The sequence below is a fragment of the Mandrillus leucophaeus genome, unplaced genomic scaffold, assembly GCF_000951045.1.
Source record: "Mandrillus leucophaeus isolate KB7577 unplaced genomic scaffold, Mleu.le_1.0 Scaffold2053, whole genome shotgun sequence".
NCBI classification, from domain to species: Eukaryota; Metazoa; Chordata; class Mammalia; order Primates; family Cercopithecidae; genus Mandrillus; species Mandrillus leucophaeus.
In genome coordinates, this window is record NW_012102092.1 from 54,284 (window position 1) to 68,041 (window position 13,758).

Sequence of the window (13,758 nt, forward strand, 5' to 3'; positions counted from 1 at the left end):
AAAAAAAAAAAAAAAAAGAATATAAAAGGCCAACAGAAACAGACTCTCAGGATTCAGGATGTGATAAGGCTGCAGTGTGGAAATGGATTCAGCTACCTGGGAAACTTGCAGAGTTGCAATTGAAAAAGGTAATGATGTTCTCTGATAAGAAGCCTGGGGCACTGAGGAGGCCTGTTTTGTAACTCTGGGAATCCTTTAGCAAGCCACTGTGGTCCCTGGTTTATAGCCAATTAGAAGTTAGAAAGAAAAATGGAAAAAATAACCAAAGGAAAAAGTCGTTAACAGCTGCTATGATTTTATTTGAATAGAACTTCCATTACAGGCTGTGAGAAGATTAAAGAAATCTGGGTGAACTGTGCTGAAGGGTGGAAGGTGTTCCAGCACAGCTCTTGCTGAGCAGTCCTGGTGTTGCTCCAAGGCAAGAGCAGCTTGCAATCAGGAGGTAGTTTTCACTAGCCATCCAGAGAAGATTAACCTCAAGACCCAGGTATTTGCAGTTTCTGTTTGCTCCTCAGTCCTGAGAGAGTCCTATGGCCCTGGGGGGAAGCTCCCCTGGGATGGGAGAGGAGTAACGTAAATTTCCAGCCACTTACTACTTATCAAGGGCTCATCCTATGAGAGCAGGATACTCATTCATTTTTATTTTTATTTTTTGAGACGGAGTCTCGCTCTGTCGCCCAGGCTGGAGTGCAGTGGCGTGATCTTGACTCACTGGAGCCTCCACCTCCAGGGCTCCAGCGATTCTCCTGCCTCAGCCTCCCGGTAGCTGGGATTACAGGCACGTACCAACATGCCTGGCTAATTTTTGTATTTTTAGGAGATACGGGGTTTCACCATGTTGGCCAGGCTGGTTTCAAACTCCTGACCTCAGGTGCTCCACCTGCCTCAGCCTCCCAAAGTGCTGGGATTACAGGCGTGAGCCACAGCGCCTGGCCAACTCATTAGTACTCACAGTCAAGGACTCCTTGATTGTCCCTCATACAAGTTCTCTTGCCCTAAACACAGGGAGAGGCATGTAGATTGTAGATTCACCTAGCCTCCACTACCTTGTTTTTTAAAATTTATTTTTATTTTTTATTATTTTATTTTATTTTATTTTATTTTATTTTTTTGAGAGCAGCAGTACAATCATAGTATAATCATAGCTCACTGCAGCCTCCAACTCCTGGGCTCAAGCGACCCTCCCACATCAGTCTTCCAAGTAGCTGGGACCACAGGCGTGTGCCACCATGCCAGGCTATTTTTTGCTTTTTTGTAGAGACAGCCTTACTGTGTTTGGGTTCGTCTTAAACTCCTGGGCTCAAGTAGTCCTCCCACCTCAGCCTCTCAAAGTGTTGGGATTACAGCCATGAGTCGCCATTCCTGGTCCACAGCCTTGATCCTTACTGGCTATACAAGGAAGTCCTGCTTTATTCTGTTTCAGGAAGGAATGTTTGAAGGTCCCACCAGCCAGCCTCCACTGCCAGTAATCTATTGGTCTGAATCCCAGATATACCTTCAAAGAAGGAACTTAGATTCCTTAGGCATTCTGAAATCAATTGCCTTCATATAAACAAGTAACAATCAGAATATGTAATGGAAGGAAAGATTCCATTTTAATAACAACAGAAAGGAGAAAATGCTTAAACTTAATGGCTGGGTGTGGGGCTCATGCCTATAATCCTAGCACTTTGGGTGGCTGAGGTAAGAGCATTGCTTGAGCCCAGGAATTTGTGACCATCCTGGACAACATAGTAAGACCTCATTTCTACCAAAAAAAAAAAAAAAAGAAGAAAAAAAAAGAAAAAATTAGCAACTTGGTGTGGGGGCTCACACCTGTAATCCCAGCACTTTGGGAGGCCGAGGTGGGCAGATCACCTGAGGTTGGGAGTTCAAGACCAGCCTGACCAACATGGAGAAACCCCATCTTTACTAAAAATACAAAATTAGCTGGCATGGTGGTGCATGCCTGTAATCCCAGCTACTTGGGAGGCTGAGGCAGGAGAATCACTTGAACCTGAGAGGCGGAGGTTGCAGTGAGCCGAGATCATGTCATTGTATTCCAGCCTGGGTGATAAGAGCGAAACTCTGTCTCAAAAAAAAAAAAAAAAAAAAATTAGAAAATTAGCTGGGCATGGTGTTGTTTGCCTGTAATCTCAGCTAGTCGGATGGCGGGGGTCAGGAGGATTGCTTGAGCTCAGGAGTTGGAGATTGCAGTAAGTTAAGATCGCACCACTGTACTCCAACCCAAGTGACAGAACAAGACCCTTTCTCAAACAAAAAACAAAAAACGAAACAACCAACCAAAAAAAAAAAACAAGGCCGGGCACGGTGGCTCATGCCTCTAATCCCAGCACTTTGGGAGGCCGAGGCGGGTGGATTGCTTGAGATCCGGAGTTTGAGATGAGCCTGGCCGACATGGTGAAACCCCATCTCTACCAAAAATATAAAAAATTAGCTGGGCGTGGGGGTGCGTGCCTGTAATCCCAGTTACTCAAGAGGCTGAGGCGTGAGAATCGCTTGAGTCTGGGAGACGGAGGTTGCAGTGAGCTGAGATCATGCCACTGTACCCCAGCCTGGGCAACAGAGTGAGACTCTGTCTCAATAAATAAATAAATAAATAAATAAATAAATAAATAGGCCAAGTGCGGTGGCTCACACCTGTAATCCCAGCACTTTGGGAGGCCAAGTTGCGTGGATCACTTGAGGTCGGGAGTTGAGACAAGCTTGGTCAACACGGTGAAACCTCATCTCTACTAAAAATACAAAAATTAGCTGGGCATGGTAGCATGTGCCTGTAGTCCCAGCTACTCGGGAGGCTGAGGCACGTGAATCACTTGAACCCGGGAGGCAGAGGTTGCAGTGAACTGAGAATGTGTCACTGCATTCTAGCCTGGGCAACAGAATGAGACTCACTCTCAAGAAAATATTAAATAAATAAAAACTTAACATGTGAATTCTACATGAAGAAAAAATATTACATAGTAAGATAAAAGACTCAGGTATTCTTGAATAGAAAGATAACAACATAAAAATATTAATTTGCCTAAGTAAATGTAAATATAAAAGTAAATGTTTGCCTAAGTAAACTCAGTGCAAATAAAGATATAATTTTTTGTTAACTAGACAAACTGATTCTAAAAGTTGTATGTAAAAGCAGGCAAGCATGAAAACCCAGAAAAATTAGTAAATGGAGAGTAATTAGGGGAAATTAATCTTATCAGATATTAAAATATAGCATGTTATTAAGCTACAATAGTTAAAGCAGTGTGGTACTGATGCATGATTCTAAAAACACCGGAACAGACCAGAAAGTCTAGAAATATATTGAACTGAGAAATTTCATATCTGATAAAGGTGGCATTTCAGAGCAGTGGGGATATGATGTATTATTTAACAAAGTCTGTTGGATCACCTTGATAGCCATTTGGAAAAAAAGAGAGTATCCATTCCTCATGCTTGACACCCAAGTACACTTCAGATAGATCAAAGATTTACATGTGAAAAATGGGGCCATAAAACTTCTGGGAAAAAAGGGAGTATGTAAAAATTAATTTTAGAGGGCAGAAGGCTTACTTATATGATACAAAATTAAGAAGTAAACTTGAAAAATAGGAATAAAAAAGGAACATTTAAAGTATAATTGAAAAAAACAGAAAGGAAAAGGATGATATGTTTGATGCATGAAACTCCAATTTGTATATGGAGAAAGTATCATGAATAAAGGCAAATGTCAAATAAGCAGCCCTCATGCATTGCTGCAGTAGAAATTGACAGAATCTCTTCCAAGGGAGTTTGGCAATTTCAATCAAAATTTAAAATGTTAGCTGGGTGTGGTGGTGTGTGCCTGTGGTCCCAGCTACCTGGGAGCCTGAGGCAGGAGGATTGCCTGAGCCTGGGAGTTTGAGGGTGCACTGAGCTGTGATCGAGCCTCTGCACTCCAGCCTAAATGAAAGAGTTATACTTTGTCTAAAAACAAACAAATAAACAAATCACTGTTTTGTTTTGTTTTGTTTGTTTAAGAGACAGTGTTGCCCAGACTGGAGTGCAGTTGAAACGGGAGAGTTCCCTGACTCCACTTGCGGGACATGCAATAGAGGTGATCTGTTCAGTCGCTGCCGCTGCTCAAACCCATTACGGGAAGGGGAGCACGCAGGTGAACAGGTGCAGGAGCCCAAGTGGGCATGTGTTACAGTGTGCCCTTTTAGCCCTGCCATCCGTGGACAGCTTGAGTGTTAATCAGCTCAGTGGACCCTCTGCCTTTCTGCAAGGGCAGAGGGCCCATGTGACAGCTTTCTGTATCCTGAACTCTTGACCAGTGTCCCAGAAGAATTGAGTCACACACGAACTTGAAGGATGAATGCAGGGTTTTATTACGTGGTGGAGGTGGCTCTCAGCAGGCTGGATGGGGAGCTGGAAGTGGGGATGGAGTGGGAAGATGATTTTCCCCTGGAGTTTGGCTGTCCAGCAGCCAAACTCTTCTCTGACCACCCCCAGCCAAACTCCTCTTGGCATTCAGACATTCCTCCTGTTCTCTCTTTCGCTGCTGCATTGTTCTGCTGTTCATCTGCTTGTCTCCTTGTCTGCTTCTGGAGCCTGGAGATCGGGGTTTATATGGGTACAGGATAGGGGGTGTTGTGGGCCAAAAGGCAATGTTTTGGGCATGAAAACAGGAATGACTGTCCCCATTTAGGGCTGTGGGTCTCCAGGCTTGAGGGTGGGGCCTTTGCTGGGGAACCACTCTCTTCTACCCAGTATTTGCCTGTCTCCTGTGTATATCACAGTGGTGCAATCATAGCTGACTGCTGCCTTGAATTCCTACACTCAAGCCATCCTCCCACCATGCATTAAAAAATCTCCTTATAACTTTTGACTCCCCCCAAATTTAACTATTAATAACTTACCATTGACAAGAAGGCTTATCTGGTCTGTAGATTAACACATATTTTGTATATGTATTATATACTGTATACTTACAATATAGTAAGCTAGAGGAAAGAAAATGTTAAGAATCATGAGGAAGAGAAAATATATTTACTATTCATTAAGTGGAAGTGGATCATCATAAAGGTCTTCATCTTCACCTTCATGTTGAGTTAGGCTGAGGAAGAGGAGAAAAGAGGGATTGGTCTTGCTATCTTAGGGGTGGCAGAAGAGGAAGAAAATCTTCATATAAGTGGATCTGTGAAGTCCAAACCTGTGTTGTTCAAGGATCAACTTTCTATTTTGATAATATGTATATCTTTTGTTGTTTTCCTATTGCTAATGTGACAAACTAGCACAGTTTTGTGGCGTAAAACATGCACATATTATCTGATAGTTCTGGAGGTCAGAAGTACAAAATGAGTTTCACTACTAAAGTCAAGGTGTAGGCAGGGCTGGTTCCTCGTGGAAGCTCTGAGGGGAGAACCTGTTTCCTTGCCATTTTTAGCTTCAAGTGGCTGTCTGCGATTCTTGGCTTGTGGGCCATCCTCCATCTTTAAAGCACATTGCTCTAATCTCTGCTTCCATCATTACATTACTGACTTCTACCCCATTGATCCTCCTGCCTCCCTCTGAAGTACCTTTGCAATTACATTGGGCTCATTTGGGTAATCTAAGATAATCTCAACATCTCAAGATCTGTAGTTCAACCACATTTGCAGAGTCCCTTTTGGCATGTAAAGTAACACATTCACAGGTTCTGGGGATTAGTGTGTGGATATCTTTGAGGGATCATTGTTCAGCCTACCACAGATATGTTCTTGCATACCCTATCTCTGGAAGAAAAAAACTGCTGAAGATAGTTGCCTCTGGAGATAGGAAACTGGGGGCTGACGGACAAGGATAAGACAAAAACGTATGCTTTACTCAATGCCCCTTTGTACTTTTTGAGTTTGTATCTCTGTATTCTGTCACAAAGTGATATATGCTCATTGTGGATATTTTAGAAATTGCAAAAAAAAGAGAAAGACACAAAAATATTAATCATAGTGCAATTGCTCAGACTCAGCCACTATTAATATTTTTATGTATTTCCTTATATTGTTTTTTTCTATTCATAATTATGTCTGTGACAGAATAATAGCTTCCCCAAAATATCCAAGTCCTAATCCTTAGAATCTATGAACATGTTACCCTAAGTGCCAAAAGGAAATTTGCAGATGTGATCAAGGATCATGAGATGAAGAGATTATCTTGGATTTATCTGGGGTGGGCCCTTATAATCTGGGGTGGGAGGAAGAAGGGTCAGATAGAGAGATGATGATGTGATGGTAAAAGTAGCTGTCTAGGATACACGGAATATGTGTAGCCTCTGGTAGCTAGAAAAGTCCAGGACTGAATTCTTCCCTAGAGCTTTCAGAAAGAATGCAGCCCTACCAACACCTTTGAACTTTTGTCATCCAGAATTGTAAGATAATACATTTGTGTCATTTTAAGCTACTAAATTTGTGGTAAATTGTTTCAGTAGCATTAAGCAATTAATACTATGTCTTTAAATCATAAGCATTCCTACATATGCTAAAACATGTTTTGTGAATACTGTAATAGCTCTTTAATGTTATTGCTGTTAACTCATCTAGACTGCAAGTTGTACAAGGACAGGGACCATTTATGTCTTGATCACCATTATATTTCCAATGTCTTGTCTGCAGTGGGCCCTTAATAATTATTCATTTAGTAAATCAGTGAATACACTATAATTTATCTAACTTTTCTTTTTGAGACAGTCCCACTCTGTCGCCTGGGCTGGAGTACAGTGGCACAATTTCTGCTCACTGCCTCGACCTCCTGGGCTCAAGTGATCCTCCCACCTCAGCCTCCTGAGTAGGTGGGACTACAGGCACACACCACCACAGCCCATTAGTTTTTGTATTTTTTGTAGAGATGGGATTTTGCCTTGTTTCTTAGGCTGGTCTCAAACGCCTGAGCTCAAGCAATCTACCCACCTTTGCCTCCCATAGTGTTAGAATTACAGGCATAAGCCACTGCACCTGGCCCCAGTGTTTTCCTTTTTAAGTAGCTCTTCCCATATATAGCTGATAATAATATTAATAATAATCTTTTAAGTGCTTTACATACTGATATAGTTTGGCTGTGTCTCCACCCAAATATCATCTTGAATTGTAGTTCCCATAATCCCCATGTGTCATTGGAGGGACCCAGTGGGAGGTAACTGAATCATGGGGGCAGTTACTGCCATGCTGCTATTCTTGTGATAGTGAGTTCTCGTGAGATCCGCTGGTTTCATAAGGGGCTTTTCCCCCTTTTCCTCTACACTTCTCCTTGCTGCTGCCTTGTAAAGAAGGACGTGTTTGCTTCCCCTTCCACTGTGATTGTAAGTTTCCTGAGGCCTTCCCAGCCCTGTGGAACTGTGAGTCAATTAAACCTCTTTCCTTTGTAAATTACCCAGTCTCAAGTATGTCCTTATAACAGTGTGATAACGGACTAATACACATACATTATCTCAATTTAATCCTTACGAAAAGCTCATGACTGGTAAATGCTATTATTATCTCCCTCGCCCAAAGTCACATAGTAAGTAAGTGGCAGAAACTCAGATCTCTCAGGCTCCAGATTCAACACTCTTAACCACAACACTCTACAGCCTGCTAAAAAATTGGAACATCCTGTACATGCTGATTTTTATGGCTTTTTTTTTTTTTTTTTTTTTTTTTACTAAATCACACATATTAACATCTTTCCATGTCATTACACATTTATTTTTATTTATTTATTTTTGAGAGGGAGTCTTGCTCTGTTGCCCAGGCTGGAGTGCAGTGGCGCAATCTTGGCTCACTGCAAGCTCTGCCTCCTGGGTTTAAGCAATTCTCCTGCCTTAGCCTCCTGAGTAGCTGAGATTACAGGCACCCTCCACCATGTCCAGCTGATTTTTGTGTTTTAGTAGAGATGGAGTTTTACCATGTTGGTCAGGATGGTCTCTAACTCTTGATCTCAAATGATCTGCCTGCCTCGCCCTCACAAAGTGTTGGAATTACAGGCATGAGCCACCGTGCCTGGCCTATTTTTAACTATCATTAAAACATGTTCTGGCCAGGTGTGGTGGCTCACGCCTGTAATCCATGCACTTTGGGAGGCTGAGGTAGGAGGATCACTTGAATCCAGGAGTTCAAGACTGGCCTGGTCAATGAAGCGAGACCCTGTCTCTACCAAAAAAAAAAAAAAAAAAAAAAAAAAAAAAAAAAAAAAAAAAAAAATTAGGCAGAGTTGGTGGTGTGTGCTTATAGTCCCAGCAACTTGGGAGGCTGAGGCAGGAGGATTGCTTGAGCCCAGGAGGTCAAGGCAGCAGTGAGCCATGATTGCGCCACTGTACTCCAAGCTGGGTAACAGTGAGACCCTGTCTCAAAAAAAAAATGTTGACTAGTATTCCATTGTCTGTATCTACCATAATTTCTCAGTAAGATCTTATTACTACTAAATAGGTATTATTACTAAACATTTTAGATTTTTCCATTATAAACTTAATTCAGTTTGTTTTTATTTTTGATATGGAAAATTCAAATATATAGAGAAATAGAGAGAATAGTATAAAGAACTCCTGTGTCTCCATACCCAACTTCAACAATGATTAACATATGCCAATCTGTTATATCTATGCCCCTCACCTAGTACCTTCCACCTTGGGCCTGGATTACTTTGAAGCAAATTCTCAGACATCATATCATTCCATCTGTGAATACTTTAGCATTAAACACAATTTTTATACAGTAAAATTTGTCTCTGTTGCCTGGATTATCTTCCTAAAAACACATCTGATCAGACACTCAATAAATAGCTGTTGAATGGCTTAATCCCTTTCCCTGGTTGCTTGAAAATGCAGCTTACTCCCCACCGTCTAAGTCTAAAAGAATTAATACCAAACTTCTTTTTTTTTTTTGAGAAAGAGTCTTGCCCTATCGCCCAGTCGAGAGTGCAGTGGTGCGATCTCGGCTCACTGCAACCTCCGCCTCCCGGGTTTAAGCCATTCTCCTGCTTCAGCCTCCAGAGTAGCTGGGATTACAGGTGCATGCCACCACACATGGCTAATTTTTGTATTTTGAGTAGAGACAGGGTTTCACCATGTTGGCCAGGCTGGTCTCGAACTCCTGATCTCAAGTGATCCACCCACCTTGGCCTCCCAAAGTGCTGGGATTACAGGTTTGAGCCACTGCGCCTGGCCTAAACTTCTTAATTAGACATACGAAACCCTTTATATTCTGACCACAGCCCACCTCTTCAAGCTTCCTTTTCTATTATTTATTCCTATATATATCTTCCACTCTACCTACGAAACTGCTTTTTGTTTCCTGACTGTAGTCCACATTCTTCTGACCCCGTCTTTGCTTAAGATTCCATTCTTTGCCTGTGCTGTTCCCTTTGCATGCCACGCCCATCACACATTTTCTCCGTCTGGAAATACTCATTCTTCAAGCTCCAGCTCAAATTTCTTCTCTTCTATAAAGCTCTCTGCGTCACACCCAAACATAGTCAGATGACCCCTCTTCTTACTTGCAGTGCCTTTGAGTTATACTTTTATTTTTGTTTTCAGTATATTATATTGTAATTATTTAATGTTTCTGCTCCTCCTATGAGTTCCTTCAGGGCAGGAACATGTCTTATTTGTCTTCATCAAACCATAGCACCTAGCACAGATTTGTCAGATAAGTGTGCACTAAGAGTTTGTAAAATAATCATTCATTCCACAAATATTTATTGAATATCTGTATGCCAGGCACTGTCCTAGTTATGCAGATATGTTGGTGAAAGAGACAAAGTCCCTTTTATGGAGCTTAAATTTTCATAGAGAGAGACATAAAATACACTAGTAAACAAACAGATACAGTATTTTCTTACAGGAATAAATCCAATAAAGAAACAACAACAGGATGATGAAAGAGTATCATATAGCTTGTATTTTCAAGATACTTCTGGCTCTGTGCATTGAATGGATTATAGGAATGAGAGTGGAAGCAGGGCAATCAGTTTAGGAGGCTATTACAATAATCTGAGTAAGAGAATGGTGGCTTGGACTAAAGTGGTGGTGGTGGAGATGGTGAGAAATGCGTAGGGATTTAGGATATACTTAGAAAGTGAAATCATCATGACTTGCCCGTGGAGGTAGCAAGGGAGAGGATATGGCGGCGGAGGGGGCGGGGGGGAGAGAGAGAGAGAGAGAGAGAGAGAGAGAGAGAGAGAGAGAGAGAGAGAGAGAGAAAGAAAGAAAGAGAAAAAGAGAAGGGAAAACAGTTGAGTTTTGTTTGGACATAAATTTGAGATGCCTATTTGAAATGAATAAAACAAGAGTAGCTTTTGGTGGTCTGGCTTCATTCCCCTTTGTTTATTGTTCTCTGATATTTGGGAACAGGGGTGATAGAAGGAAGAAAATCATTTCTCTGTGACATTCAAGTCGCTACAGTTTACCTAGGGTTTTCTTATATCCCACCCTTTCCAAATGTTAGATGGTAACAAGGTGTTGTTCCTCGCCCCTCTCCTTCCTTCTTTGATTTACAAAATAAACCGACCCACACAGCTGACCCTTAGCAAGGGCTGTGTAGGTCTGCGAAGTTTAATAACAGTTGCAGATAGATTGGCTAAGAGAAGTCAACTGGTGGGTGGCAGGGCAAATAACGGATTCATCAGAGCCAAATATGTATATTAGTTTCCCCAGTATATATGACAACTTGCTGGTAGCAAATGCATCTTAGAATTAAGACACTGCTAAACAGTAAAGATGATTGTTCAGTTTTGGGTTTGGCCTTATTTTGAAACATTAGACCCTAGAGTTTGGATACTGGCCCAGTGAGGCCACTGGCAAAAAATATTAGTGCAGATTCAGGATTTTTATATTTCTGGAACTCTACGCTATATTCTTGGAGACTGCTGCCAAGGTGGGCCTGGCCACAGAAGTCTGCCTTTTATGCCATAGAAAATAACTGCTTAAAAAAAAAAATCTTTAAAAGAAAAGGTTTATTCATTGTAGTTTCTTGTCTAGTTTCAGGAAGGGGTTAAATTTGGCTTTGATTAGTAGTGGGTTTGGATGGAGTTATCATAAATTGTGTCCAGAAAAATCAGAAAAGCTATTTTTTCCCAAAGCCATCTTCTCAAAAGATTCTATTTAAATGTTGGCCCTTCTTCTCTTAGGGGCTGAAAGCTTTGATGTTCTCCTTTCTCTGGCTTGTGGTATTGTATCAGTAAGTTAATTGCTGGTTCACAACAGTTTGTGGTTAAGTCCTTGGAATTAGAATTTTTATTCCAACTGATTTACCTTTGGGTTGATGAGTAGCAGAAAGAAAGGGTTCATTGTTTCCAATCTACAAGGCAGAGTAAATAATGCAGATTGGTGGGAAGCATTTCAGAGCAGGCATTAAAAATAGTAAATTATATTAATAAGCAAAGCCTCTCCAACTCCACCCTCTTGACTCTTGGGATGAAACTGATAAACAACCATCCATGTTCTTTTATTGGCTCCAAACACATGCAACCAGCAGAGCAAACAACTTGCTGCTCTATGCACACTTTTCCAATCTTTGTTTTTACTTGCCCCTAACTCAGACTTACTTAGATTTCAAATGTGAACGGCAGAGTCTAATGGAATTCACTGTTTGTGATTTTTTGAAGCAAATGGTTGTTAAGAAACATCTGGTTGTAGTTAATAAAGTTCCTCCTGTGTGTGTGCAAGTATGTGTGTGTGTGTGTGTGTGAGAGAGATATGTTTTAACTTATGACTGATTGCCACATTCAGATCTTATTCTTGTCATGCTGGGTTCCAGAAGATAACTAGTTAATCACACTAGTTTCAGAATATGAAATGTAGAGGAATTTTTTCTTTTCCTTTTTCATTTCATTCTCTTTTTACCAAACAAAACATGACTGACTGTTTCATCACTCTTCACCTTAATAGGACAGTCACAGTTTAACGGTATTCTTTGTTATATTGGCCTACGGCAAGGAATTTTAGAAGTTGCCGAGATCTTAATTATTTTGTCCAGTTATTTCTGGGGGAGGGAGGGTAATCTGCTTTAGCCATTGGACAGGATAGTTCTTCATCGTTTGTCTGTGCTGGGCATTGCTAGATGTCTAAATATCCGCAGTGCTCCCCCAGCCATTGTGCCAAGCAAAATCACCTCTGCATCTTGCCAAATGTCCCCCAGGAGCAGTACTACTTTGAGGTTGAAACTACTGATCTAGTTTAAACCCTTCCTATTTCAGAGGGGAAGACTGAGGGCCAGAGGGACCTGTTCAAGGTCACATAACTGGACTGCAACCCAGTTCTTCTGAGTCCTAGACTAGTGTCCTTTCTCGCAACATATTTTGAGGGGCTTATTTGAATATATTTATACTGACTTTTCTTAAAAAAGTAATTTCAATAGTTTTTGGGGTACAGGTGGTTTTTGGTTACATGGATAAGTTTTTCAGTGGTGATTTCTGAAATTTTCATGCACCCATCACCCAAGCAGTGTACACTGCACCCAGTATGTAGTCTTTTATCCCTCACCCTCCTCCCAACCTTCCCCCAGAGTCCCCAAAGCCTGTTATATCATTCTTATGCCTTTGCATCCTCGTAACTTAGTTCGCACTTATAAGCGAGAACATACAATATTTGATTTTCCAGTCCTGAGTTACTTCACTTAGAATAATGGCCTCTAACTCTGTCCAAGTTGCGCAAAAGACAATATTTTGTTCCTTTTATGGCTGAGTAGTATTCCATGGTTATTCTGATGGTTTTTGTGCCCTTAGAGCTTTTTGACTAGTGAGAGGGGCTTCCTAGGCATAAGTATGATCAAAAGGTGGTGGAATACGGAATTTACCTAAAGCATAATATACCCTCATTTTAATTTAATCACGAAAATTTGTTGAATGCCTGCTATGTGATAGTCTGGGAAAATAGTAGTCTCATAACCCTCTACTTTTGAAATAATATAAATGGAAAGGAGTGGTGATATGAAGGAAATTACTTAACAATTTAGAGGGTGACCAGTTTTTAAAAGTTGAAATGCAATGAAATGCTTATTTCATACTGGATTACTTATTCTCTAGGAATCAAGTACAATAACCAGCTTCTTTATTTTTTCTTCAGTCACCCCTCCCCTGTATAAATTTCTCCCCACTTTCCAGTTATTTAGCCCAGGTCAGAGTGACGAATGATAAGGTACCTGGCAAAGGTTCCTCCTGAGGGAAACAATTCCAAACTCACTCCCTGGTCAAGTTGCTTCAAGAACTTGGCTTTGTCACCAGTAACACTGAGGCAAAGATGTAAACAGGGAACAATCTTCTCTGCCATGGAATTTTTGTCTGAGATTACTAAAATGCAATTAGGTCTCTCATGGATGAGAGAAAGAATTGCAAGAACAAGTTGGAGCTCTCTGGGGATCCCTGGGGGGTTGTCCTCTTCTGGAGGGCGTGTTGTTTTCCATTTACTTTTTCTTGTTTTCCATGTTGAGCTTCCCTTTGGAGGATGTTCCTCCAACATTGCCTGTTTTTTTTTTTTTTTTTTTTTTTTTTTTGATGGAGACTCGCTGTCACCCACGCTGGATTACAATGGTATGACCTTGGCTCGCTGCAACCTCCACCTCCCAGGTTCAAGAAATTCGCCTGCCTCAGCCTCCCAAGTAGCTGGGATTACAGGCACTTGCCACCATGCGCGGCTAATTTTTGTATTTTTAGTGGAGACGGGGTTTTGCCAAGTTGGCTAGGCTGGTCTCGAACTCTGATCTCAGGTGATCCATCTGCCTTGGCCTCCCAAAGTCCTAGGATTACAGGCGTGAGCCATAGTGCCCAGCTTTAATGATATTTCTAAAC

General features: G+C 41.4%; 1 long non-coding RNA gene across 1 annotated transcript in view; it reads left to right on the top strand.

Annotated features, from left to right (window-relative positions):
• LOC105539458 overlaps positions 1–13,758 on the top strand; it is a 49,660-nt gene that overhangs the window by 34,534 nt on the left and 1,368 nt on the right. The gene's annotated exons all lie outside the window — the stretch shown is intronic.